Raw genomic sequence first — 26,773 nt, forward strand, 5'->3', positions numbered from 1 at the left:
AAAAGGACATCATAAATATGGGTAGGCTACTAAGTACCGAGTTTAGTAGAACCAAACGTCCACCATAAGACAGGTACTTTGCTTTCCAGCGGGATAGCTTTTTCTCAAAACGTTCTTCAACTTTACTCCATTCAGAATTAAGGAGTTGTCTATGGTGCATTGGAATCCCCAGATATCTGAAAGGGTATTCTCCTGCGTTACAACCAAAGGGGTCGGTATAAATATCCTCCATTTGTTTTGCAGCACCATAGCAGAAGATTTCGCTCTTGTGGAAATTAATCTTTATACCGGATAACTGTTCGAAGGCACATAGCAAAAGTTTGAGATTCTTTGCTTGTTCCAAGTCATGATCTAAAAAGATGATAGTGTCATCAGCATATTGCAAAATCGATAAGCCATCATCTACAAGATGAGGAATAACACCTCTTATTTGACCATCGGCCTTTGCTCTTTTAATCAGGAGAGCCAACATATCAGCCACAATGTTAAATAAGATAGGTGACATCGGATCTCCCTGACGGAGCCCTCTCTTCGTTTGGAAGTAGGGACCAATATCGTCATTAACTTTGATTCCCACACTCCCGCTAGTCACCAATCCTTCGATCCATCTACACTATTTAGGAGAGAAACCTTTCATGCGTAGAGTTTGCTGAAGGAATGACCACTTTACCTTATCGTAGGCCTTTTCAAAATCAATTTTGAAAATGACCCCATCACGCTTTTCAGTATGCAGTTCATGGATAGTCTCATGTAGAATAACGACACCCTCCATGATATTCCTGCCTGGCGTAAAGGCAGTCTGCGTAGGACTCACCACCATCTGAGCTACTTTATTCAACCTATTCGTGCCAACTTTGGTAAAATTTTTGAAGTTGACATTGAGGACACAGATCGGCCTATATTGTTGAATTTTAGTAGCTTTCTGAATTTTAGAAATTAGCGTGATGATCCCAAAATTCAAGCTGTAGAGATTTAATTCCTCTTTGTAGACATCCGTAAAAAGAGCCATAAGGTCGTCCTTAATTAAGTTTCAGAAGACTTGATAAAATTCCACTGGAAAACCATAAGGACCCGGTGCCTTATTATGTTCCATCTGGAACATAGCATCTTTTACTTCAGTTTCTGTGAACTCGCTGATGAGCACATCATTGTCCTCTTGGGAAACTTGTGGAATATCCAAGATTTGATTTTCCATAAGTGTAATCTCTGACATGTATGGAGTCCCAAAGAAGTTTTTATAAAACTGAGTGATATGGCTTTTAAGCTGATCATCACCAATAACAACTCCTTGATCATTTTCAAGTTTATAAATGTGTTGTTTTCTGTGTTTACCATTAGCAACTAGATGGAAGAACCTAGTATTATCGTCTCCCTCCAGAAGAGTTTTAACCTTAGCTCTCTCGTACCATTTGATCTCTTCTTCTCTCAAAAGAAGAACTAATCTCTCTTTTAGGTAGTGTTTATAATTAATTTCTTGATCGGAAAGAGGTGCCAACTTGGCCTTTTTATCAAGATTTTCTAAAAGAGCTAAAAGCTTCTTCTTTTCTTTTCTATAAGTTCCTGTTGTATGCTTGGCCCAGCCTCTGAGATGTTGTCTGAGCCTGCGTATTTTATTCTGCCATCTCTCAAAGGGTGTACGTCCTGAAACGTCTGATTGCCAAATGTTTACAACCATATCGTAGAAACCATCCCTAATCAATCATCCTCTTTCAAATTTTAAAGTACGTTGGATAGGTGCATGGGTGGATGCCCCCGTATTAAGAACTACAGGAATGTGGTCAGATATATCTCTATCTCTTGATTGTACTGTCGATAGAGGGAACTTATCTTCCCAATCCGTACTAACGAGTACTCTATCAAGCTTCTCAAAGGTTGGGTTGTCGCCAGCACCCGCCCATGTATAATGCCGGCCGGACATGACAATCTCCTTGAGTTCAAGAGATTCAATGACAGCATTGAACAAATTTGGCCATTTGGGGTCAAATACTCCGGAGCTCTTGTCTTCCGGTTTTCGCATGATATTAAAATCACCCCCAATTAAATAAGGGAGCGATTCTTTTGAGCAAGTGTTTGCCAATTCCACTAAAAAGGCCTCTTTACAAATTTGAAGCCATCACTTTTGCATCTTAAGGTAAATTTCACAAAGAAATCTCCTTCGGCAATGGCTCCAATATAAAAAACATTCAGATCCACTCCCAGAAGGATGCCTCCAGATCGGCCGTGTGGTGCCATACAATGCCACAGGAAATCACGGCCCGCACACAGGTTCTTTAAGATATGATCTGGAAAATCATCTCTGCCAGTTTCAGAAAGAGCTATGAAATTAATTTGCTCTTCCTTCACTAAATCAGCCAAAAATCTGTGTTTAGCCAAGTCTGCAAGACCTCTGCTATTCCAGAATACCCCTTTCATTTGATAACAATTTTCGAAGGGGTTTTTGGCTTTTTGGGGAGTCTGCCATTTTTTGGATTTTTGACAATGCTAGATTTTTTCTTACGATGGACAGGAGAAAGATTAATAATGAGATCAGTCTCCTTGTCCTGCATTTTCTCATTTAGATTACCACAGGCGTGGCTGAGAACAGCATCAAGTCTAGCTTCCCTCTCATCATCACTCTCAACTTGTAATTTATCAGATTTTAAATTATCTTTTTTATTAGCAACAACCACCATTTTATCTACCTCAAGATTCTTGGTAGCCACAGTAGAAGCTTTAACAATATCAGCACTAGAGCCTAGGTTGATGCCTATCCTACCAAGGTTCGAAACAATATGAGTATCTAGAAAGCTGGTAAAAGAAGTACCTGGAGATTCAAGATTTTTTTTCGCAGCCAACCGCTCAGTTTTCTGTAAAGTATGTTCATCTGTTTTGGCTTTAGATCTGGAGTTTCTACGAAGAGTGGTGGGCTTTAGATCTGGAGTTTCTACAAAGAGTGGTGGGTTTGAGAGTCTCAGCTTCCAAAACAATCCCGCCCTTGGCCCAAGCTACGATACACTGGGACCGGAGGACCCGGAGGCTCTCGATGGCGTTGTGCAAGTGGGGGCCGCGGACAGCACTGCAGTACAGGGGATACAGCCAGCTCTGCACCTGAGAAGCTGTTCACGGATGGCTCGGTGGCGTCTGCTGTGCCGTCTCTGCAGGAGGAGCTTGCTGTTGCTTCGCACGGAACGGGGAACACCGGTGACTCTGTTCCACAGGTTGATCCTCGGGAGGAGGCAGTGGACAAAGAAGTTACTAGGGTGGAAAAACTCTGCTCTGAGTATGAGTTGCTGAAGCATTGACTCTGTTTTTCTCTGGAAGAGGGTTTTGCTTGTTCGCTCAGCTCACCCACTGTTAGGTATCGTCTGCTCGCGAAACCGTGTGGGAAGCATAAAACAAAAAATTCGACTGCCAAATCGATGAACTGAGGTCTTATTTAGCGGATGGTTACTGTAGCATCACTATTGCAAATCATGAATTAAGTAGACTCATTAGATTCGTCTCGCGATTTACAGCCCATCTGTGCAAAAAGTTTTGTAAATAGACTTCATTTAGTACTCTATGCATGTGTCGAAACATTCGATGTGATGTTTTTTTTTATGTTTACGGGGTTTATAGGGTTGGCAGTCCACCAATGCAATGTTGGGACTCATCGCAACAGCCAAGCAATGAAAGCAAGTATTATAATAAGCTGTAAGCAAGATGAATGCTAAGATATAGGAGAGAATAGAAGAGGGAGAAAAGAAACGTACTGTAAACTTATAACTAGCTTTGACATAAAAATTAAGAAATTTTATGAGAAAGATAAGTAATCATGTATTAATTGTGAAGAGCTAATTATTATATAGTATATTGTGAGCTAAAAGATAGATTGAAAAATATTTACCACCAGCAGTCAGTTATATTATTAATCTTACTCCCAATCGCGGTGTCATGGGGCCATGGGTGCCGTTGAATACCGTGTAGTCCTGCTCGAGGAAACTTGCGACTAGCCTCCTTCTCTCTCATCCTCTCTTTTCTTTTTAAATAAAAAATAAACTCTCATCCTCTCTTGTCATCCCCAAAGCTGACATGTTAGACTATTGAAACAAGTTGCTGTACTTGCTATTTATTGAGGTCCTAGCCTACGGAAATTCTACGTTGCCCATGGGGCCGGTGCCCACCCCAACGTCATTAGCTTCTGCTCCCTCCGTTTCAAATTCTAAGCTATTTCAATTTTTTTTGAGAGTCAAAACATTTAATCAAATTTATACAGCAAAATACTAACATTTATGATACTAAATACTCCCTCCGTTCCAAATTGTAGGTCGTTTTGGCAAATTTAGATACATAGTTTATGTTATATATCTAGACATAGCATATATCTAGGTACATAGCAAAATCTATGTATCTAGATTTGCCAAAACGATCTACAATTTGAAATGGAGGGAGTATGTATCATTAGATTCTTCGTTCAATATACTTTTATATTATATTCTATCTTTTAATATATGTTGTGGGGGAACTCCCCCATAGTTTTTCATCAAAAAAATATACTTTCATAGTATTATCTATTTGATGCTATAAAATTTTGTATTTTTTTGTATAATTTTGATCAAACATAGAAATAGTTTGACTCTCCAACACAGTTGAGATGACTTACAATTTGAAACCGATGGAGTACTAACCAGAGATATCATGTTTCATAGATCCCATATGCTTAAAAGATATTTCTATTCTAAGGTGCTAGTTCATCTCCTCCCAGTCTCCCATTTTGATATGCTTACTTGAAACGTCCCCACGTAAGTTGAGACTAAATATGATAAATATCAGTCTCAGAGGGCTAATAAAATATTTATTCAGCAGATAGTTCGGTTTTCATACAATTCCCGGGGGAGCGGACCCTCGATACAGTAAAAAGGCCAAAACGATACTCCAAAGCTCGATCAAGATGGGGTCCGGATCGGGCTTAGAGTAACTCGCCAGCAAAAGCATCCTACACAGGGCCAACACCATAGGCAGCGTTGGATGCAGAAGCAACCACCTACTTGACGTCCTCAATAACGAAGTCTGGGTCTTCCTCTAAAGCAACAAAATAGGGATGATTATAAAGTACTCAACAAGTCCAACCTCTTCCACAGAGAGGGATAACAAAGAATATGCATAAGATATAACAAGGATGAGGCTGAGGTTAATTTGTAGTAAAGCCAAGTTTTACTCATGCAAGGGTTTATTTTAGAAAAGAATTTCTCAAATAACTCTTTAGTAACTGATTAATAAGAGAGGTTGATCCTACACAAAGGATCCAAGTTTTAAATGTGACCGGAGTCCTCATCTGTCGTAGCACGAGCCACAACAACCTGACATCTTCTAAAACAACTCAAACCATAAACTCATCCATCCCAAAAATCTTGTTATGTGACTAAACCGTAACTCGCCCAGTACTGTGGGCACTGCTATTTAAATAGATTTTTATCTCTGTAGATGTGTAGACTTTCCCCACAAGTAGGGTAACGCAGCACGATCACCTTAGTATCAGTGCGGATCCTATTAAAGTCAATACCCACCTTAGCTAGACCTAACTAGCCAACACGGGATCCACCAAGGGGTCGTTAATCTACCAGTGATGTCTAACCGGGGCATAAGTCATCCAGATTTTATCATGTCTCCTTGATCACCTGTTGTTCACCAGCTCTCCTGATGACTAACAGACTAGCTAGTGGGATTTATGCTAAGCCGTTGCCACACACATGGTCGAGTACTTGTATGATAATTTGAGTTAGGCAAGATGACACATCACCTTGGTCCTTAATTATGACAAGATGAATATCTCCCAACCTTGCTCAACCACTAAATTACGAGCCCATCATGACATTTCACACAAGAAACATCCATCCATCTCATCAAAGCATCTCTTTATTTTATCTTCCAAAAATCCCATTTCCCCCTTTTGAATACTCACGCATTTCTTCTTTAAAAACACATTATATTTGTATTTGAAGTGTGACAAAATGAGTAACAAGGTCTTAAACATTCTAGCAGGGTTTATCATCCAAACAGAGCAAATCATATTTAGAAACAAATCTAGGTCATCAAGAAATGGTCATAGCAATCAAGGGGTGGCTATTCAACCATGTTTTAGCAGCAAAACAATATGCAATTTTATAAACAGGACAATGAGTTTGTTCTATAATACTAGGTTTAATTTGCATCAAAAGATGAGATTGGTCTTGTCGTCTTCAAAGCCTTCGGGCAATTCCTTTTCGTGGTACGGGTCTTCTTGCTCCGGCTCGTGGTACTGGTCTCCAAAATCCTCAGTGTTCTCCTCTCTGTCAGCTACGACGACGACAATGCAAACAACAACAAACACAAGCAAGCACAAACATAAATTAAAATAAGCTCGAAAGGAGATGAAAATAGGAGGAATGAATAGTATATGATTTTATGGGAATTTAGGAAAAAGAATAACTTGAATCAGAGCTTGGATGGGTGAGATATTATAGATATAAGATTCGACTCAGCCCTCGGCACTCGAGAGCTTGACGGAGGTAGACCTAAGTACCTCCCTGCTAAGTAGGGTTCCCGTGTCCGGGTGGCTACCTTGCTTGGCAACTCGGTTCAGACTACTGGGTGAACAGGTACTCGGCTGGACGATGGAAGGGTCCTCTACGGATCAGGTTAGAGGCTCCAGCAAGGTGCCCGGATTACTAGGGATCTTAACTAACCTCTTTCCTAGTAACAACCCGAGTAAATCTTATCCCTTACTTGTAACCCAGGCCTCCTGGTCTATATAAAGGGAACGTGGGGAGGCCTATAGGGAATCTGAACAATTTATCTCACATCAGCCCAACTCCGCACTCATTGTAAACTCCACCAGAAACCCGGATTCCATACCGAACAAGTGTTACGTACATTGCGGTCTGAACTTGTCTAGCCCTTGCCTTTTCATGTGACCATCGAACTCTGGACTGCGAGATTGCTGCCAAAGCATCACAGCATTTGTGATCTCTCTGTTTCGCAAATCAGAGCGCATCTCCTTGCCCATAGCACCGTGGCTGCAGAGCTGCACCTCCCTGTTCTAGATTAGCCGGAAGATCTGTGAGACTCATCAGGGAATTCGGCCTTGACAGATTGACAACTGCACCCACTAGCGTCTTCCCTGTACACAGATTAAAGACCTCCCCGGCAAGCGGCACATGCCAGGTTCAACCTGAGCTGGAAGCTCCACGACTGCCGCGGCAAGGTTGTTGCCCAGGACGGTGCGCTCTCTGGGCTTCTGCTGGTCGCCTCCAGTCGTCCGTCCGGGTGCTGAGTGGCGGCGTCGGTGCAGCGGGCTCTGCGGCAGAAGCTCGCCGCCGGCCACGCCCTCCGTGTTCCCAGTTCTGACCCTGACGAGGACGACCGGAGCCTCTACGCGGCGGCAGTGGCACACCCTGCTCGCAGGAGCCGCGCCCGCGTTGCGGACAGGCTCGTGGTGGCTAGCTGCTGCCAATTCCACGTGCGCGGGCGGCGGGCAGCCTCCGGTCGCCTTTCAGTTCAGGCGGCGCGTCCAGTGCGCGCGCCGCGCGGCACCGGGAGAAGCACCAGGCCTCGCCGGCCGGTCTGGTGCGGCGTTTCAACGAACATGTCTGGCTGCGGTCGCGCACCCTGCCGGTCGCCATCGCCGCCGAAGCGAGCAAGCCGCTGCTCCTCCCGTGTTCCGAGCCACCGCGCACCGCGGCCACCGGCAAGCTGCCGCGACTCCGTGAGCCCCTGACAAGGATGACGCTCCCCTGCAACGCTTCGATCTCGACCGCACACATCACATCGGACGGACAGTACGAGCCCAGGGGGTGGACGGTATTTGAAATACCGTCCACCCGGTCGGCATTGCAAACACCGTCCACCCTTTGGGGCGTCCTCCTCCGCGGCTCGCCGGAGCGCCGCCGCGCTCAGGGCGTCCCTCGCTTCCATCCCCTTCCTCGTGAGCTCCATGGAGCCTCTCCTTCTTGCATCTAGCCGCCGCCGCCACTCTCCTGCGGCACCTGGTGTTGTGGAGGCGGACGTGACCGGCTCCTGGCCGCGCCTGGCCGGCGGGCCGGCATGGCGCGCAGATCGATCTCTCATGACCTCGGCTCCGGGCGCTCATCCTCTCGGCGCCCTCGCCTCGCGCCAGCCTCTTGCATGCGCAAGGACGACGAGTATCTATCCTAGTATGGCACTAGGGCCTCTCGGTTGAAGGAACAGGAGTCGCACGGCAAGGACGACGGTGGCTGTCGCATGCAGCAGCGAAATCTGAACCATGTTATCGCTGGTAATGGCAATGGATCAGAGAGCAATCTCGTTCAAATTCATGTCCATTTGTTAATCAAGAAATGCTACGGCCGTTGCTGTGTTGAAGACCAAGGATGAATCTGACAGAGCTCGTCAAGAATAAATGGCACAGTCGTTGTGCTTTGTAGAAAGCAGTGCATTCTGAATCTTACTTTTGGAAGAGAGAAATGACAGGAGAGTGCAATTTGAATGTTCAATGAAGCAGCATGTTTGGATGTGACTATGTGAGCAAATATCCTGGAAATTTGCAGGATTCTAAATCAATCATGGAAGAGAGAAATGACAGAAGTATGTAGTAGTATGCACCATTTCAATCTTCAAAGAAGCAGCATATGTTCTTGTGAATACACATACTGAATTGCAGGAATGTGATTCTGTGTACGTAATACACTGATGGCCGGAAGTACAAAGGAAAACTGTACAAATTTGAAGAGAGAATTTGAAATGTTATATATATGACATCAATTATTGTTGTCTGCGTCCGTTTCAAAATTATTGTTGTCTGTGTACAATAAGTTTAGTTTGATCTGACTGAACCACTTTTTGTGTATCTTTCCGACGTTCCGTAAACTGAAGATAAGTCCGTCCTTAAGATGGGTGATGCGAAAACCTACAAAGGCCAAACGGATAGTAGATTGATTGTTGTAGAATGGACTGAATAATTCAGTACTGATGTTTGTTTGGAATGCTGACTGTACAGTAGAGCTTCATATGTATGTCATATCCCCTTGCCATGTGCTTCCATCTTTCAGCTTCAAGATTCATCAAACTCATTTCAGTATTGCCAGTCCGCAATAACCTCATCTTCTGAGTTCTGAATCATTTTCCTGTGTACCTTCATAATTTTTTGAGATACAGAGACACTGAAAATGAGCTGCTGTTGTTAGGTGTCGAGACAAAATGTGTCATCTGAAAGAGCAATTAGGATCAACTCTTCGGTCCACACTGAACCATGAAAACATCAGAATGATCGGCCAGCGTCTTGTCCTGACCGAAATAACCGTTCCATGGAGAGTACTGACCCAAGATGTCAGACATGTCTTGCCGTCAATTTTTGCCTGGACCCATTGATGATGATCTTCATGCAAAATTTCAGGGGCCCTATTGCAAAGCAACTGAACTTCGAAGGCAATTAAAGCAACTGACCTTCGAATGCAAGCAAAGCAAAGATAAGACTGACAAGAACGTCTGCTAGAAGCCTGGAAGTGAATGCATCCGGTTCTTCTTCTTCTTTTTCATCTTCTTCCACCAGACGTAGAGAAGCTCGCTCTTGTACGGACGGAAGAAATTTAACGAACCTGGATGGATCGACACCATCCGTGGCCCATGGCGCCCAGAGCTCCCGGCGGCGGCGATATATAGAACCAGGCCCGCCGTCCGGCGAGGCTGAGCGGCTGCGACATCTCAACAAACACGTGTCGGGTAGACACCGGCGTGAACCTTGGCCCGCCACCAAGAGACGAGACCAGGCGAGCAGGCTTCCGGCCTCTGCTTCCCCCTGCGCACGGCCTCTGGACCTGGACGACTCGATCCGTCAGAGGTCAGAGCTTGAAGATGAAAACGTCTCCTGCGATGATGCGCTGCGCAATCTGGACCGCAGAAGCCCGATCGGACGGTGGCTAGCCACCCAGGGACCGGACGGTATCTGAAATACCATCCACCCCCGGTGTCGCGGCCGCTTGATGCACCCGCTCGTCGGAGCGTCGCCGCGCCCCGGCCGTCCCTGGCGCTCCTCCCCGTGATCCTGGAAGCTCTGTCCCGCGGAATCTTGCACGCGGCAAGGGTGATCGAACGACGACGACGACCCCATATCGGTCGCGGGAAAATTGAAGACCGCCTCCTCTGCTTCATACCGCACGCCGTGGCTGGCCGCTGGCAGGGGCTACGCCGCGGTCCGGCCATATCCTGCCTCCGTCTCTCTTCGTCGTCTCTTCCTCCTTGATGCAGCGGGCTCTGCAGCAGCAGCTCGCCGCCGGTCACGCCCTCCGTGTTCCCAGTTCTGACCCCACGAGGACGACCGACCGAACGCTGCGCGCCGCCACAACCGTTCGCCGCGGCGGCGCGCCCTGCTCGCAGGAGCCACTCCGGCACGCAGTGTTGCGGACAGGCTCTTGGTTGCTGCTGATTCCACGCTGACGGGCCGCGGGCAGATTCCACGCTCAGGAATTCAGGCGGCGCGTCCAGTGCGCGTGCCGCGCGGCACCGGAGCAAGCACCAGGCCACGCCGGATGCCAGTGCGGCGTTTCGACCAACATTTATGGCCGCGCTCACGGCCTCGCACCACCACGCCGGCCGCCGCCGCCGTCGAAGCGGGCGAGCCGCTGCTTCTCCCAAGCCACCGAACTACCGCGCGCCCCTGACGAGAAAGACGCCATCTGCAACGCGCCCAATCTCGGCCGCCCACATCGCATCGGATGGACAGTAGGTGGCCAGGGGGTGGACGGTATTTAAAATACCGTCCTCCCAGTCGGTATCGCAAACACCATCCACACTTTGGGAGCGTCGTCCTCCGCGGCTCGACGGAGCGCCGCCGCGCTCTGGGTATCCGACCACTTCCTCGTGAGCGTCTGGTAGCCTCGCCCTCTTGCATCTAGCCGCCGCCACGCTCCTGGAGGCGGAGGGGGCGAACGGCGACATGGTGCTGGGCGCCGCGCGTCGCCGCAGCGACGGCCGGCATGGCAGGCGTGGCGCACCGCACGCACCATGCTCTCTCAAGACGCCAGCTCCTCTTCGTCACTCCATCCCATGTCCAGCTGGAGATGCGCTGCCTCCAGTCCCGGCCGCGTCCGCAGCCATCTGTCTGAACAGCACTCCGTCTCGGTGTGCTCATCCTCTCGCCGCCCTCGCCGCGCGTGCGGCGTGCGCAGCCACCAGGGGGCCACGCGTGTCCGCCCATGTTTCCGACGGCAAGACGCAGGCGCGAGGAACATCGCGTTGCCTCCTCCTCCAAGGGGTTGCACGGCGATAACAATGGCGGAACGTCCATGCCGTGCTGCCGTGCATCGCTTGGTACGTCGCTTCGATAGAAAAAGGAGAGTGTGATGATACATCTTGAATTGGTGACGCTCACTGTATTGGTTTCTTGAATTTGTTGATTAACATTTCCTCTAATGGTTCTATTGAAAATTTAATTTGTTCTTTCAAAAATGATAAGACACATTGTGTCCTCACGCACATTCTCTCTCTCTCTAGTTTCTCTCTCTAGAGAGGGAAGCCCACCCGCCCCCGCCGGCGACTGCTCCGGTCTCGGTGGCCACCTCCCAGCCTCTCTCTCCTACCGGACCCCTGACCTCTCTCTCCTACCGGACCCCTGACGATGAGCGAGCCTCCTCGTCCGCCGTGCCGGGAGGACTCCCCACCTCCCGACAACAAGCCCACCACCCCCAACTCCCCCGCCGGTGGATCTAGAGCACTCAACCCCTCCGCCACTCCCTTCACACCCTCCACTGCGGCCAGCACTTCTAGGTCGCCGGATAGACTCTGCTTCAGCATCCCATCCTCGGACTCCAACGAGGAGGATCCTGTGTCATGGTCGCCTCCGCACACCTCCCTGAAGGGAAAAGAACCCATGGTCGCCGACAAGACACCCCCGCCGTCTTCCAGACGGGAGCCCCCCCGGCGGGTGGCTTCATGGTCGATGCTCGACGGGCCATGCTGAGGCAAGCCCCGCATGTCCCCTCTTCTGGTGACATCCTGCGAGGTTCATCTCTGCATCGTCCCCGGTCGCCGGCGCATGCCTCCTTCCCGCCCGCGGCAGGGCGCGCCGCAGCAACAACAGCCGTTCGCAATGGTCCGACTACTCGCTGTCACCCCCGGGTTGATGAAGACGGCTTCCAGTTGGTCATCTCCAGGCGCCACGCCCGTGCTGAGCGGGCTGCTCGCTATGGCCTATGGGCGCCCCGCTCCGGTTCGCAGGCCGGTCCCGGCGGACTTTGTCGGTCGCTGCTTCAACTACTTATCCTACGACCACGTCGCCGTGCGGTGCCCTAACCCCTCACGTTGCCTGCGCTGCGAGGGGGTTGGCCATTCCGCCAAGAACTGCAAGCGGGCGCGGCGGGGGCCGGCTCCTGCGCGCGGCTGAGGGAGGCCGGTCCGTCGTTCCAATCACGTCGCGGACGCGCCAATGGCTCGTCACCAACTCCATGCCATGCACTCAGCTGCATCTGCTTCCATGGCTTCTGGCTCCACTGGTCATTCCTACTCCGGGCCGCCTTCTGCCTGTGCGGCCTCACCGACGCACGAGCCACGCCGCTCCGAAGTCCGGTTCCCTGAGGTCGCGCCCTCTCCACCCCCTGCCACGGTGGCGGAGCTCGTTCCTCCGAGCCCTCAACCGGTTGGGCATCCTTCTAGGCGGCCGGCGATGAAGATGTGTGTCCTTCCCCGTTGCGAGGCCCTGCAGGCTCAAGAAGACTCGCTGGTTACGCACGCCCTGGTCGCTCTGGTGGTCGGCACACGCCCTCGTTGTTCGGTTCATCGTGCTATGCGTTTCATTGTCGACAATTACAACATCTCCCCTGAGGATTTCTCCGTTCGCCGCTACCAACCTGAGGACTTCCTGATCATCTTCAACGACAATGCCGCCCTTGAGACCGTTCAGCATGCACCTCCGCTCCCGCGAGCTGATCTCGTTCTCCGATTCAAAAGATGGCAACGCTTCTCTACGGCTGAAGCTGACTCTATGCACTTTCGCGTGCTGGTCGAGCTGAGAGGTATTCCGTCACATGCATGGTCGGCTGCAGCGGCGTGGGAGGTGCTAGATGATTTCTGTGCTTGCCCTGAACTAACGCCGGCAACCGCCGCCCGATCAGATCTCCGGCGTTTCCATGCGATAACTTGGTGTTCCGACCCAGATCTCATCCCCAATGTGGCCTTCCTGCGCATCCCGGAGAGGCGTGATCCCAACGCTGGTGTTGAGCTCTTCTTGCGTCCGGAAGAGATCATATATCATCAATTACCCATGCTTAAGTACAGGGTGGAGATTGAGATCCTAGAGATCCAAGACTGGACGGACAACTCTGATGATTCTGATGACCCCTATTACCCTGATCATTGGTGGACAGAATCGGATGATGAGGATGAAATTCCGGGGTTCCGAAATTGTTCTAGATCCACCCCTTGGCCCAAGAAGACAGTCTTTCGCCAGCTGGAGAGTGACAATGCGAAGAGCTCCTCCAGTGGTGGCGGTGCTAGCGATACCGGCAAGCCAGCTAATGCCGGCCACCCATCGGTCGTTCTTGCTGCTAGCCCTCGACCGTCCTCCATGCCGCTGCGTTTCGGTGCGTTCTCCGGCGAGCTTGCAGATGAGGGCCCGGTGCCTAGCGTCTTCGTCGTGCAGACCATGCCGCTCAGGTTTGGGCCTCCTGCTCGTACTCCGAGGGGCTCTGACGTGCCCACACCTCACGCGGAACAGGCGGTATGGGCTGACCCTTCTCTCTGCTCACATGGTGGAGCTGGTTCAAGGCTCGAGGGCCTCCCTGTGTCAGCCTTTGACCCCATGGAGTGTGAGGTCGCATTGCTGGGTTGTCCTTCGGGCACTGCGGCTCTTTCACGACAATCGCTACAGGACATCTCTTCTCCCCAGGCAGAAGATTCACTGACGATCCGAGATCATGTCGCTCACATGCCAATGATCGAAGACCCCATGCTTTGGGAAGCTAACATCTCGCCGAGTCGTCTCTCCAGGGAACCCAGCCTGCTTACCCCGGTCGCACCTCCTTCCCCGGCACACCACGACCATGCGCATCCCCCAAACTTGGATGACGATACTGATGCAACTCTGGAGGTGGTACGGTTCGAGGATATTCCCACCTTGGTCGTTAAATGTACTCCTCCAACCCACCGCAACATCACGACCACCCGTGGCTCCTTCACTGCACTACCATTGCACATCCCCTCTGATACTAGCACCCCCATCCGGGAGATGGTTGCTGACTTCACCACATCTGTTTGCAGGGCGGCCACCCCGCCGGTCGCGATCACACTTCCAAGAAGGATCAGGGCGCGACCTCAACCCGAGTCGGTGATCCTCAGGCGCAGCGAACGCTTGGCCAAAAAGTCGCATTATCGTGCCACAAAGCCGGTGATGCAAGCTCAGAATGTGCTTATGCGGCGACTAGGCTTGACCTCTACAACTGCCCCACCGGATACTACATCCTTCCAGCATTTTGTGGATACTTTCTCCAAAACCCTCACTGTAACACAATGTGAAGAGCTTGATGTTCTTTTACCAGAGGTGGCCCCTTTTGTGGCTGAGGTCGAGTCGGAGACACTGCTTGCTTAGGTGTTCTCATGCTTGTAATGGTCGCAACGCTGTTTCTCAATGTTAACAGACAACATTTTGATTTGGAATGTACGTGGCCTTAATTCGAGGGCACGTAGATCGGTCGTTAAAACTCTTGTGGCTCAAGAATGCTTTACCCTTGTCGCTCTGCAAGAGACTAAGCTTGACTCTTGCACGGATGCTTTGATTCTTGAAATGCTGGGAGTGGGTTTTGACTACTTCTATGTCCCTGCAACAAACACTTGTGGTGGTATTTTGCTTGCATGGCATAGAGATCATTGGTCGGCTTCAAATCCAATTCTGCATGACACCTCTTTAACCGCATTGATTCACTGTAAAAACTTAGATGCCCAATGGTGGTTCACTGCGGTATATGGCCCCCAAGGCGAGTGTGAGAAATTACAGTTCTTGGAACACCTCCGGCAAATTAGGGGAGGCTGCTCGGGTTCCTGGCTCCTTTGTGGGGATTTCAACCTCATCTATAAAGCTGAGGACAAGAACAATGCAATCCTGAATAGAAGAATGATGGGTCGCTTCCGTAGATTCATTGATGATGTCGATATCCAGGAACTACACCTTAATGGTCGCCGTTTCACGTGGAGTAATGAGAGGGCCAACCCAACACTCGAAAAACTTGATCGGGTGTTTGCCACGGACGACTGGTTACTCTCTCTCCCTAACCACACGCTCACTGCCCTTGCTTCTGAATGTTCTGACCATGCACCTCTTTGTCTCTCTATGGTCGCTGCAATGCATACTTTCAAGCGCTTCCATTTTGAAAGTATTTGGCCAAAATTCGAAGGCTTTCTTCAGACGGTGGAGGAAGCCTGGACTTGCCCCTGGTCGAATGCTGACATTTTCAGAGAACTTGACTACAAACTTCACAATATTGCGAAGGCATTGCAACGTTGGAGCATGAAGCACGTTGGCTCAGTAAGGCTGCAACTTGCGATTGCCAAAGAACTAGTGCTGCGTTTTGAGGTAGCTCAGGAAACTGTTAGATAATTACCCTTGCTCTTGCTTGTCATCAATGTTTGTACAGTAAAGGGAGCTCCTGCTCCTGTTGTGCCATGCCTGGTCCTTGACTTGGGCGGCAGATGGCTGTAGCAAATAGTAGTAGGTGCATTTGGCAGCATGGCTGCAGTAGCTAGTAGTGGTAGGGACTACAGAACACTATAGCACCTTACCTTGTAAATTCTCATCTTGACCGGTGTGTCTATAAAGAGGAGAGCAGCTGCAGCTCAAAGTTTTAAGCAGCTCCATTTCATGTGCTCTTCCTGAGTCTTTCTTCTTCCTCTCATCTTCTTCCTCCACCTGCAAGCAAGAGGGTGTTGTGTGTGTGCGAGAGAGTTCCAACAAGTGGTATTCAGAGCTTGAGTGTTCGAGCTTGGTGGCCATGGCTTCCCTGGATCGTGAGCATGGGCGTAGGCGTTCTCAGGAGCGTGGCTGTGGGCGCCAGACGACGTACATCGTGAAGAAGACGGTGCGGGACGTCGGCGGCGCGCAGTACCCCATGCTCACTCGCACAAACTACGCCGAGTGGGTGGTGCTGATGAAGGTGATGCTCAAGGCGAGGCGCCTGTGGGCGGTGGTGACCGTGGGCACCGCTGACGAAGAAGACGACCAGTCGGCCATGGAGGCCATTCTCAAGTCAGTGCCGACCGAGTACGTCGTCCCGCTCGGCGCCAAGGACTCCGCCAAGGAGGTGTGGGAGAGACTGGAGACGATGCGTCTCGGCGGCGACAGCGTGCGCAAGGCGAAGGCGCAGCAGCTCCTGCGGGAGTACGAGGCTATCACGTTCTGCGATGGCGAGGCCATCGAGGACTTCGCACTGCGGCTCACATCTCTGATGAGCCAGCTAGCGCAGGTCGGCGTCAACATCGGCGAAGAGGAAGCGGTGGCGAAGTATCTCCGCGTCGTGCAGCCGCGATTCGCGCAGATTGCGCTCTCGATCGAGACGCTGCTCGACATGAGCACGCTCTCGATCGAGGAAGTCACTGGGCGGCTCAAGGCGGTCAAGGACCTCGCGGAGGCCCCCGCCCACACGACCGCTGGCGGCTAGCTACTGCTCACGGAGGAGCAGTGGGCAGCGCGCCTGCGCGAGAGGAAGCAGGGGGAGGGCTCCTCTGTTTCGCGCAGCGGCGGCAGAGGCGGCGCGCGCGGCAAGCGGCGCGGCAAGCCACGGTGGAAGGCGGAGGGCGCCGACAAGGACGGCGGAGATCGTGCCGCCGACAAGGATCGTTGCCGCAATTGCGGCAAGATCGGGCACTGGGCCCGCGACTACAAGGAGCCGCGGCACCAGGAATGGGCGCACCTCACCCAGGATGACGAGGAAGAGCCTACGCTGCTCATGGCGCAGGTCTGCGCCATCAACACCGAGGCAGAGGACCACGGCGGGCGCGTCGAGCTCGATGAGCCGCGCGCGCGGGTCAACCTCAGGCGAGTAGAGGAGGAGGCAGAGGAGCAGTGGTACCTCGACACCGGCGCGAGCAACCACATGATCGGAAATCGCGCGGCCTTCTCCGAGCTCGACATCGGAGTCGTCGGCACCGTGAAGTTTGGGGACAACTCCAGCGTCGATATCCAGGGGCGTGGCACGGTCGTGTTCCAGTGCAAGAATGGCGAGCACAAGGCGCTGACGGATGTGTACTACATCCCCAAGCACCGGAGCAACATCGTCAGCATTGGCCAGCTCGACGAGCGAGGCTGCCAGGTGCTGATCGACGGCGGCGTGCTCCGGATCAGGGACCGCGAGAGGAAGCTGCTCGCCAAGGTCGAGCGCGGTAGAAATCGCCTCTACACCTTGGCGCTGCGCATTGCGTGCCCGGTGTGCTTGGCGGCAAGGCGCGACGATGCAGCGTGGCGCTGGCACGCGTGCTTCGGCCATTTGTGCTTCGATGCTCTGACCAGGATGGCGCGGCAAGGCATGGTGCGAGGACTGCCACTGATCGAGCATGCCGGCGAGTTGTGCGATAGCTGCTTTGCCGGGAAACAGAGGAGGCAGCCGTTCCCCAAGAAGGCGAGCTACCGCGCTGGCGACACCCTCGAGCTCGTCCACGGCGACCTCTGCGGGCCAATCACGCCGGCAACGCACAGCGGGCGGCGCTACTTCCTGCTCCTGGTGGACGATTGCAGCCGCTTCATGTGGCTGCACCTCCTGTCAAGCAAGGATGAGGCGCCGGCGGCGATCAAGGAGTTCCAGGTGCAGGTGGAGACGAAGACGGGGAAGAAGCTACGCGTGCTGCGGACGGATCGTGGCGGCGAGTTCACCTCGGTCGAGTTCGGCCTCTACTGTGCTGGACAGGGCATTGAACGCCACCTCACGGCGCCATACTCGCCGCAGTAGAACGGCGTCGTGGAGAGGAGGAATCAGATGGTGATCGGCATGGCTAGGAGCATGCTGAAGGCCAAGAAGATGCCGGCGGCATTCTGGGGCGAGGCGATGAGCACGGCGGTGTTCATCCTGAACTGCTCGCCCACCAAGAGCCTGAAGGGCATGACGCCATTCGAGGCTTGTCATGGGAGGAAGCCGGACGTGTCCTTCCTCAGGACATTCGGCTGCGTCGGGCACGTAAAGAAGACGATGCCCAACCTCTCCAAGCTGGAAGACAGGAGCACTTCCATGGTGTTCCTAGGGTACAAGCGCAGGAGCAAGGCTTATCGGCTCTACAACCCAACCAGCAGCAAGGTGGTTGTATCCCGCGATGTCATCTTCGACGAGGCGGCGTGCTGGGACTGGGAGTCCGACGATGGGGAAGCGACGCCAGGCGGACTAAGCAGCTCTTTCACCGTCGAGTACATGGTGTACTCTGGTGCGGGGGAGTTGGCTCACGACGAAGTGGAAGCGGCACCCTCGAGCAAATAGCAGGGGACACCCTCGAGTGCGACACAGGGGGCACTCTCGAGCGAGTCGAAGGGGGCACCCTTGAGAGCGGCATAGGTGACACCCTCGAGTGAGGCAGAAGGGACACCCTCGAGCGAGGCGGAAGGGACACCCTCAAGCGAGGTGGAAGGGACACCCTTGAGCAAGGCACAGGGGGCACCCTCGAGCAAGGCGCAAGGGGCACCCTTGAGCGAGGCGAAGGGGACACCCTCGACCGCAGGGCAGGTGACTCCGATCTCTGCCGCAATGAGCACCGTTTTGTCGATTCGCTTCGTCACGCCTCCGCTAAGTGCCTCCCCGAACATCGACGCCAATTACTCCGGCGAGCCACTCCGATTATGTCTGGTGGATGACATCGTTGGCATAGGGAGTCCGCTCGGGCAGGCGGCCCTTGTGCTGGACGACCTCGAGTTGCATCTGGGCATCGCAGAGGAGCCACCAAACTTCGCCGCAGCAGAACAAGAGGCACGCTGGCGGGCGGCGATGCTGGAGGAGATGGTGGCGGTGGAGGAGAACCACACGTGGGAGCTAGTGGATCCGCCGGCCGGTTGCCGGCCAATTGGGCTCAAGTGGGTGTTCAAGGTGAAGCGAAACGAGCGCGGCGAGGTGGTGCGGCACAAGGCGCGGCTCGTCGCCAAGGGATTTGTGCAGCGCGAAGGCATCGACTTCAAGGAAGTCTTTGCGCCGGTGACGCGCATGGAGTCCGTGTGCTTGCTGATGGCGCTGGCGGCGGTGAGGTGCTGGAAGGTCCATCACCTGGACGTGAAATCGGCATTCCTCAATGGAGAGCTTGCCGAGGAGGTGTACGTGCAGCAGCCGCCGGGATTTGTCATCACCGGCGAGGAGCACAGGGTGCTCCGCCTACGCAAGGCCTTGTACGGGCTGCGTCAGGCACTGCGCGCGTGGAACATCAAGCTCGACACCAGCCTCGCGTCGCTCGGCTTCACCAAGTGCGCCACCGAGCACGCCCTCTACACACGGCGGTCGAAGGGAGGCCTGGTGATCGTCGGCGTGTACGTCGACGACCTCATTGTCACCGGAGCTGAGCAATGGGACATCGACGCGTTCCGCATGTCAGACCTCGGTCTGCTCACCTACTACCTCAGCATTGAGGTGGAGCAGACCGGGAATGCCATCATGCTCCGCCAGAGCACCTACGCGAGGAAGCTGCTGGAGCGGAGCGGATTGGGTGAGTGCATGGTGTGCCAGACGCCCATGGAGGAGATGGTGAAGCTGTCAAAGGACAGCGCTGCCCCTTGGTGGACACCACGAGCTACCGGAGCATCGTCGGCGCACTGCGTTACCTCACGCACACACGACCAAACATTGGGTTCGCCGTGGGGTACGTGAGCTGGTTCATGGCGGAGCCGCGGGAGAATCATCTCGCCGCGGTCAAGCATCTGCTCTGCTATGTGGCAGGGACGCACGACTACGGGCTCGTCTACCCAAGGAGGAGCAGAGGAGAGCTGGAGCTAATTGGGTTCAGCGACAGCGACATGGCGGGCGACGTTGATGGACGAAGGAGCACTACTGGTGTGCTCTTCTTCCTTGGAGCGTGCCCGATCTCCTGGCAATCGATGAAACAAAAGGTCGTTGCGCTGAGTACTTGCGAGGCAGAGTACATTGCGGCGGCAATGGCATGTTGCCAGGGAGTTTGGCTGGGGCGGCTGCTGGCAGAGCTCACCGGAGAAGAAGCTCGGGCACCCGTCCTGATGGTGGACAACCAGTCCGCCATCACCTTAGCAAAGAACCCCGTCCACCACGACCGGAGCAAGCACATCGACACCAAGTATCATTTCATCCGTGATTGCGTCGACGGTGGACAGATCAAGCTCGAGTATGTCGAGACAGCTCGACAGCTCGGGGACATCCTTACCAAGCCACTTGGGCGCGTTCGACTCACTGAGTTGATGACCAAGATTGGAGTTGAGGAAATCAAGCAAGAGCAGTGAAATTAGGGGAAGGATTGTTAGATAATTACTCTTGCTCTTGCTTGTCATCAATGTTTGTACAGTAGAGGGAGCTCCTGCTCTTGTTGTGCTATGCCTGGTCCTTGACTTGGGCGGCAGATGGCTGTAGCAAATAGTAGTAGGTGCAGTTGGCAGCAGTAGCTAGTAGTGGTAGGGACTGCAGAACACTATAGCACCTTACCTTATAAATTCTCATCTTGACCGGTGTGTCTATAAAGAGGAGAGCAGCTGCAGCTCAAAGTTTTAAGCAGCTCCATTTCGTGTGCTCTTCCTGAGTCTTTCTTCTTCCTTTCATCTTCTTCCTCCACCTGCAAGCAAGAGGGTGTTGTGTGTGTGCGAGATAGTTCCAACAGAAACAAGAACCCTGGCCGCCCATGAGCTACAACTTAGGAGGAAAGCCAAGGCGAGTTGTTTGGGCTTGGCCTCCCTAATGCGCACCATCATTCATCAGCGTTCCAGGATCGTCAATATTGCTGAAGGCGATGCTAACACAAAAAAATTTCACTTGCAAGCGTGCCACAGAAAAAGAAAAAGCTTCATAGACAAAGTTTCAGCTGAAAACAACAACATTTTGATACAAGAGACTGAAAAGGCCGATGCTTTCTTCTCTCATTTTCATGAGCTGCTGGGCACCTCGTCTCCACGTGCTGTGCATTTGGATCTCGAGGAACTTGGACTACCAAAACTAAATCCACAAGGGATTGATTTCTGCTTTAGTGAAGAAGAAATTTGGAAGGCCATACAGGAGATCCACCCAGATAAGGCTCCCGGTCCCGATGGATTTACTGGGGCCTTCTACCGTGCTGCCTGGCCTGTTATCAAGCAATATTTAATCAGAGCATTTCACGCCCTTTGGTCGCTAGACGGTTGCAGTTTATATCTTGTGAATCAAGCATACATGATCCTGCTCCGGAAAAAAGATGATGCATTATCCTTGGGAGATTTCAGACCCATCAGTCTCATCCATAGCTTTGCAAAGCTGCTCACCAAAGTACTCGCAAGGCGCCTAGCTCCTCACATGAACTCCCTGGTACGCCTTAATCAAAGTGCTTTCATCAGTGGCCGTCTCATACATGAAAATTTCAAAGCTGTGGAACTCACAGCCAAGTTGTTCCACCAAAAAAAGATCCCCAGTGCGCTTTACAAGATTGATATTGCAAAAGCATTTGATTCACTAGACTGGACATTTTTGTTACAAATGCTGCAACACATGGGTTTCTCAAGAAGATGGCTGAATTGGATATCCCTAATCCTATCCTCTGCCAGCACAAAAATCATCCTAAATGGTTCACCAGGTCGACGCATTTGTCATGCCCGAGGGCTTCGTCAAGGTGATCCCTTATCCCCATTGCTTTTTGTCATTGCAATGGAAGGCCTAAATGCTCTCGTCAGTTATGCTGAAGCAAGAGGAACCCTCCAATCTTTTGGGATCAATACAATTAAGGAGAGGATCTTCCTCTATGCTGATGACGTGATTCTCTTCACCTCACCAGACCAACAAACTCTAGTCGCAACCCAATGTATCCTTGACCTGTTTGCTCTTGCTTCTGGCCTTCACATTAACCCGAAAAAATGTGGGATTACGCCTGTCTGCTGCACGTTTGAGCAGACAGCTACATTGTTGCGCTATCTGCATGGACAGTTGCAGGCTTTCCCAATCAGATATTTGGGGATACCTTTGTCGGTAAAGAAACTTAAGAAAACAGATCTACAACCTTGGTCGACAAGGTTGTTTCAGGGTTGCCTCCATGGAAAGCTAATCTCCTTACCAAAGCTGGCAGAGCAGTGCTGACGAAGGTTAAATTATCTGCCATACCTGTCCACACTGCGTTGGCCATCTCTCTCTCGCCTTAGGTGATCCAATGTATTGATAAGCGAAGACGTGCTTTCCTGTGGAAAGGAACGGAGTCGGTTTCAGGTGGCCACTGCCTTCTTGCTTGGCCTAAAGTATGCAGACCTGCCGACCTTGGTGGCCTTGGACTGCCGGATCTTGCCGTCCAAGGTTTTGCCCTGAGGATGCGTTGGCTGTGGCTAAAGCGCACCGATCCAAACAGACCTTGGTCTTCTTTGCCTGAAACTCCTGGCAAGATGGTTCAAGCCATGTTCAACGTTTCGTTTACAGTGGTTGTTGGGGATGGTTTACACTCATATTTTTGGATAGACAGGTGGCTCAACGGCCAATCCATTACTGAGCTTGCTCCGGCCTTGATAAATTCTGTGCGCGCCCGTGCTCGCAAGGTCAGAACTGTTGCTGATGGTCTTCTTAACAACTCTTGGGCAATGGACATCACTGGTGCCTTAACCGTTCAAGTCATTATGGACTATCTTTTCATTTGGGACACTATCAGGCATTGGCAGCACCATCGAAATACAAACACTCCAGACGTTTTCAGATGGAAATGGACGGCAGATGGAAATTTTACTACAGCTTCAGCTTACAGGGCCTTCTTCCTTGGTCAAGAGACAATCCCGGGAGCCAAGCAGTTAACCAAAACCCGTGCTCCAGGTCGCTGTAAATTTTTTCTGTGGCTTGCCATCCCCGGTAGATGCTGGACCAATGAGAGGAGAAGGAGGCACAACTTGCAAGATGCTGATACCTGCACTTTCTGTGACCAACACTCTGAAACAATCAATCATCTTCTCACCGGTTGTGTGTTTGCTCGGGAAGTCTGGCACATGATGCTCTCAAAATGCAACCTGCAGAGTCTCACACCTTCACTGCAGAATTCAAAGCTCATTCCTTGGTGGCTTCGACAAGAAAACTAATGGGGAAAGCGTTGCGGAAATCTTTTGACTCGCTAGTCATCTTGGTTGCTTGGACACTGTGGAAAGAACGGAACCAGAGGGTCTTCCAAAGGGCCAATCTCTCGGCGCCGGAGTTGTGCAACTTCATCATGGATGAGATCAGAGTTTGGGGTTACGCGGGGATAGCAGATTTTCAAACCATATTCACCTGCTTACCGCTGCTTATTGTTTCTAGAGCTGTACGCACGCTAGGTCGCGCATGGAACGATTTGTAATAGTCCCTTCACCCTCTGGTTTCCTTGATCTCTCTCGAGATCAAGTTCTGTAACACTTAAACTCTTTCTTCCCCTTTTAATGAAAAACATGCTTAGGCACGGTCGCTAAAAAGAACACATTGTAATAATGCCTAGACCAGTGGCGTAGTACAAGCTAGCAAGGACACACGGGGCTCAACGACCCGTCTGACCAGACAGATCCCTCTTCATCTGATTCCACATCACATTTCAGATGCGCTATTTCCTTTGGGGTTGACAAATCATCCTTGCCATTTAGCATCACAAGAACATCCGCAATGGAGGGCCGGTCTTTCCTGTTATCCTGAACGCACAGTAGTCCTACCTGCACCCACCTTCTAATCTCCATTCCCTGAGATCCGTCAAACAATGACAGATCAAATCACCCTGTACGTGGTCCGGTCTCAACCCGAGCAACCCGTGTAACCGACCCATGTTAAACCGCTTCCGGAGAGCATGAGCGGAGAGCAAGCAGCAAAGATAACACGATATATGAACACCGGTTAAACCGACGTGCGAAGAAAATCTTCACCGGTTCAACAGACGTCACAGAGCCGGCAGCAGATATGAATCACTCACCGGTTAAACCGACGCTACGGTTTAAACAGCGTCGGTTCAACCGGCAAAAGTACACCGGATGATCCGACAAAATCAAACACAAGCGTCGGTGCAGTTGTCCAGAGAGGCTCCAAAACGGACCAACTGAACACCGGATGAACCGACGAAATCGTTCACGAGCGCCGGTGCAGTTGTCCAGAGGAACACCAAATCGAAATGTGCTGAACACCGGTTAAACCAACGTCAAGGAAATTCTATACGCCGGTTGAACGGGCAAAACATCAAACCCAGTGGTAACGCCAGTTGATCCGATGCACGTAGAGACTAAAGCACTGGTGCAACCAAAAACCTAGGTCGAAAACCCCATAGTGCGAAAAACCAACTCACCGGTTGAACCGACACGACATATCACAAGCGTCGGTTTAACCGGTGATAGGAAAAAGTTTGCCCGTGCCTAGAAACAATTTTTCCAGCCCGCGACCTTTGGAAATCTTGATGATTGGGGGATCAAATCAAGTCCAAGGGAGCTCAAATTTTGGGGAGATGATGACTTCAAGAACACATCCCCAAAAGAATTCAATAAAAGTCCTCACAGATTAAGAGGAATCGGAAGAAATCGGAGCAAGAGCGGGGTTTTCTCTAGAACTCGAAAAGCTCCGATTGAGGGGACTCGTGATTCCGGGGATTTTAGCACTACGCTAGATGGCTTAGAATCACTTCAAAGAGTCACGAAATCATCAAGAAACCGCCCTCAATCTCACGCACCAAGAACAAACCGGAGAACCAAAATTCATCACACGGAAGGCATACAAAGTACAAAATTGATCCAAATTCAAAAGCCCCGAGGGCACAAGGAGGATAGGGCCTCCTTTCCCGATCAATTTTAGTACAAAGTCTCAAGAATCCATAGACAAAATCCTACCCTAGAGAGAAAGGGAGGAAGAACAGAAGAGAGGGAGAGAGAGCGACGGGAGGAAGGGGCAGGCGGCCTGGGCGCAAGGCAAAAGGAGGGAAAGAGAGGAGAGGGGGTGAGGGGGTATTTATGGTGCCCCCGCAGGGGTTCAAAATACCCTTAGACTTAAACTAGAGACTAAAACGCCCGTTGGGGCTATACCGGAAATACCTACATGATCTCATCCGACAGCCGAGGTTCTTTCTTCGAATCGAAGTCTTCTCAGCGATGCCGCCACGTAGATGAAGATCCGGTCCACGGTTTTGAAGGGTCCGCGAAACCCGGGTAGGTGGCCGATTTTGAGAAAACCGCAAAAACTCCACACGTGGGAAGATTCCTGCCTCCACGCCGTGGCCCTGGACGCCGTTCCCGCCTCGGCCTCCTGATGGCCCTAGACGCCGCCCGACGACCATCACCTCCTCTCCCGCAGCGAGGCCCTAGACGTCGTCGACGCCCGTTCCTCCGCCGTCCGCCAGCTTGGTTTTGTAGCGCAAACCAATAAACCCGCCTTCCGTCGGCGCTTGTGCCCTCGATCCGGGAGTGGAAGCCACAGCTGCCGCCCCGCCCGAGCTCCAGTCCCGGCTGCCCTTCACCGCCGTCCACCGCACGGTCCATCGGCCACAGCACCTCCACGACAGCTCTCCGTCGACACTCGACGCCCGTGTACCTGCAACCAAAGACCAAGCACACGATCACACCGCACGGTTGACAATTCACTCATCACAATCAGGAGTGAGTACTCCACATTCCTCAATCTCCCCCTTGATGAGTGCATTGTCAACACACCACAATCGAACCAAAATCGAACTAAGAGAGAATCAAAAACCGAGAAGAACAAAGAAGATGAAGAACTTGAACAAGTGACAAAAGCTCGAAAGAATCAAGAACAAGTCACTTGACCAAGCAAAGATCGATTCCCTAAGACAAGGGCAACGGCTCGACGCAATCGATCAAACACAAACATGACTCCTCAAAGACAGAGGCAGGGCTCAACACAGTCATGCCAGAAGCAAAGAGAAAACCAGGAGCTAAACAAAGCAGAAACTCCCACTGAAATGCATTTTCCCCTTACCAGTGCAACTCTCACCATATGTATGCACTCTCAAAGCCCTGTGCACAACAAGTTTTTGAAACTCTCAAAAATCAAACAATTCTCCCCCTTGTTCGATCACTAAACTTCTCCCCCTTGTTGGCACATGCACACATCAAGGCTAAACAAACCTAAAACTCCCCCTGAAACTGAGACTCCCCCTGAAAATATGCTATGCAATGAATGCAATGCAGGAGGTGTAAGTGAAAGCATTCAGGGATACAAGGATATGAGCAACATCTAGTCACAAGCATGTGTGCATCCATAAACAAGACCTGCATCTAACTCAACAGGGTATATCAAATCAGTCTAGAGCTTAGCAAGTTCAGTTTAGCAGAAATAAAAGCATCACCCATGATCTAGCACTAACAAGTAGGGAATGGAAACTAGTGCTAATCAAACTCATACAGGTGAGCCAAAAACAGCCAAGGCATGTTGCAAACATCCATTATGCAAACAAATTATATCAAGCAAATGTTAATGCCAGGGGTTGAAAGCTTGGCATGCTTTACTTAGCAACGAGGCCAAGCCTATGCCAAAGGCAATCAGAAGCTTAAGACACTCGTTTCAGTCATGCATAGCCTTTGCCCGGGTTCTCACAAGTGCAAAGTGAGCCGTCCCGAAAGCTCGATCAGTGCGACAAGCAATCCCAACTGGATCTTTCCATTCCATTTTCAAGCACAATTCAAGCAATTTTTTTATCAATTTTAGATCATGTTAACTATGAATTG

The sequence above is a fragment of the Panicum virgatum genome, chromosome 8N, assembly GCF_016808335.1.
Source record: "Panicum virgatum strain AP13 chromosome 8N, P.virgatum_v5, whole genome shotgun sequence".
NCBI classification, from domain to species: Eukaryota; Viridiplantae; Streptophyta; class Magnoliopsida; order Poales; family Poaceae; genus Panicum; species Panicum virgatum.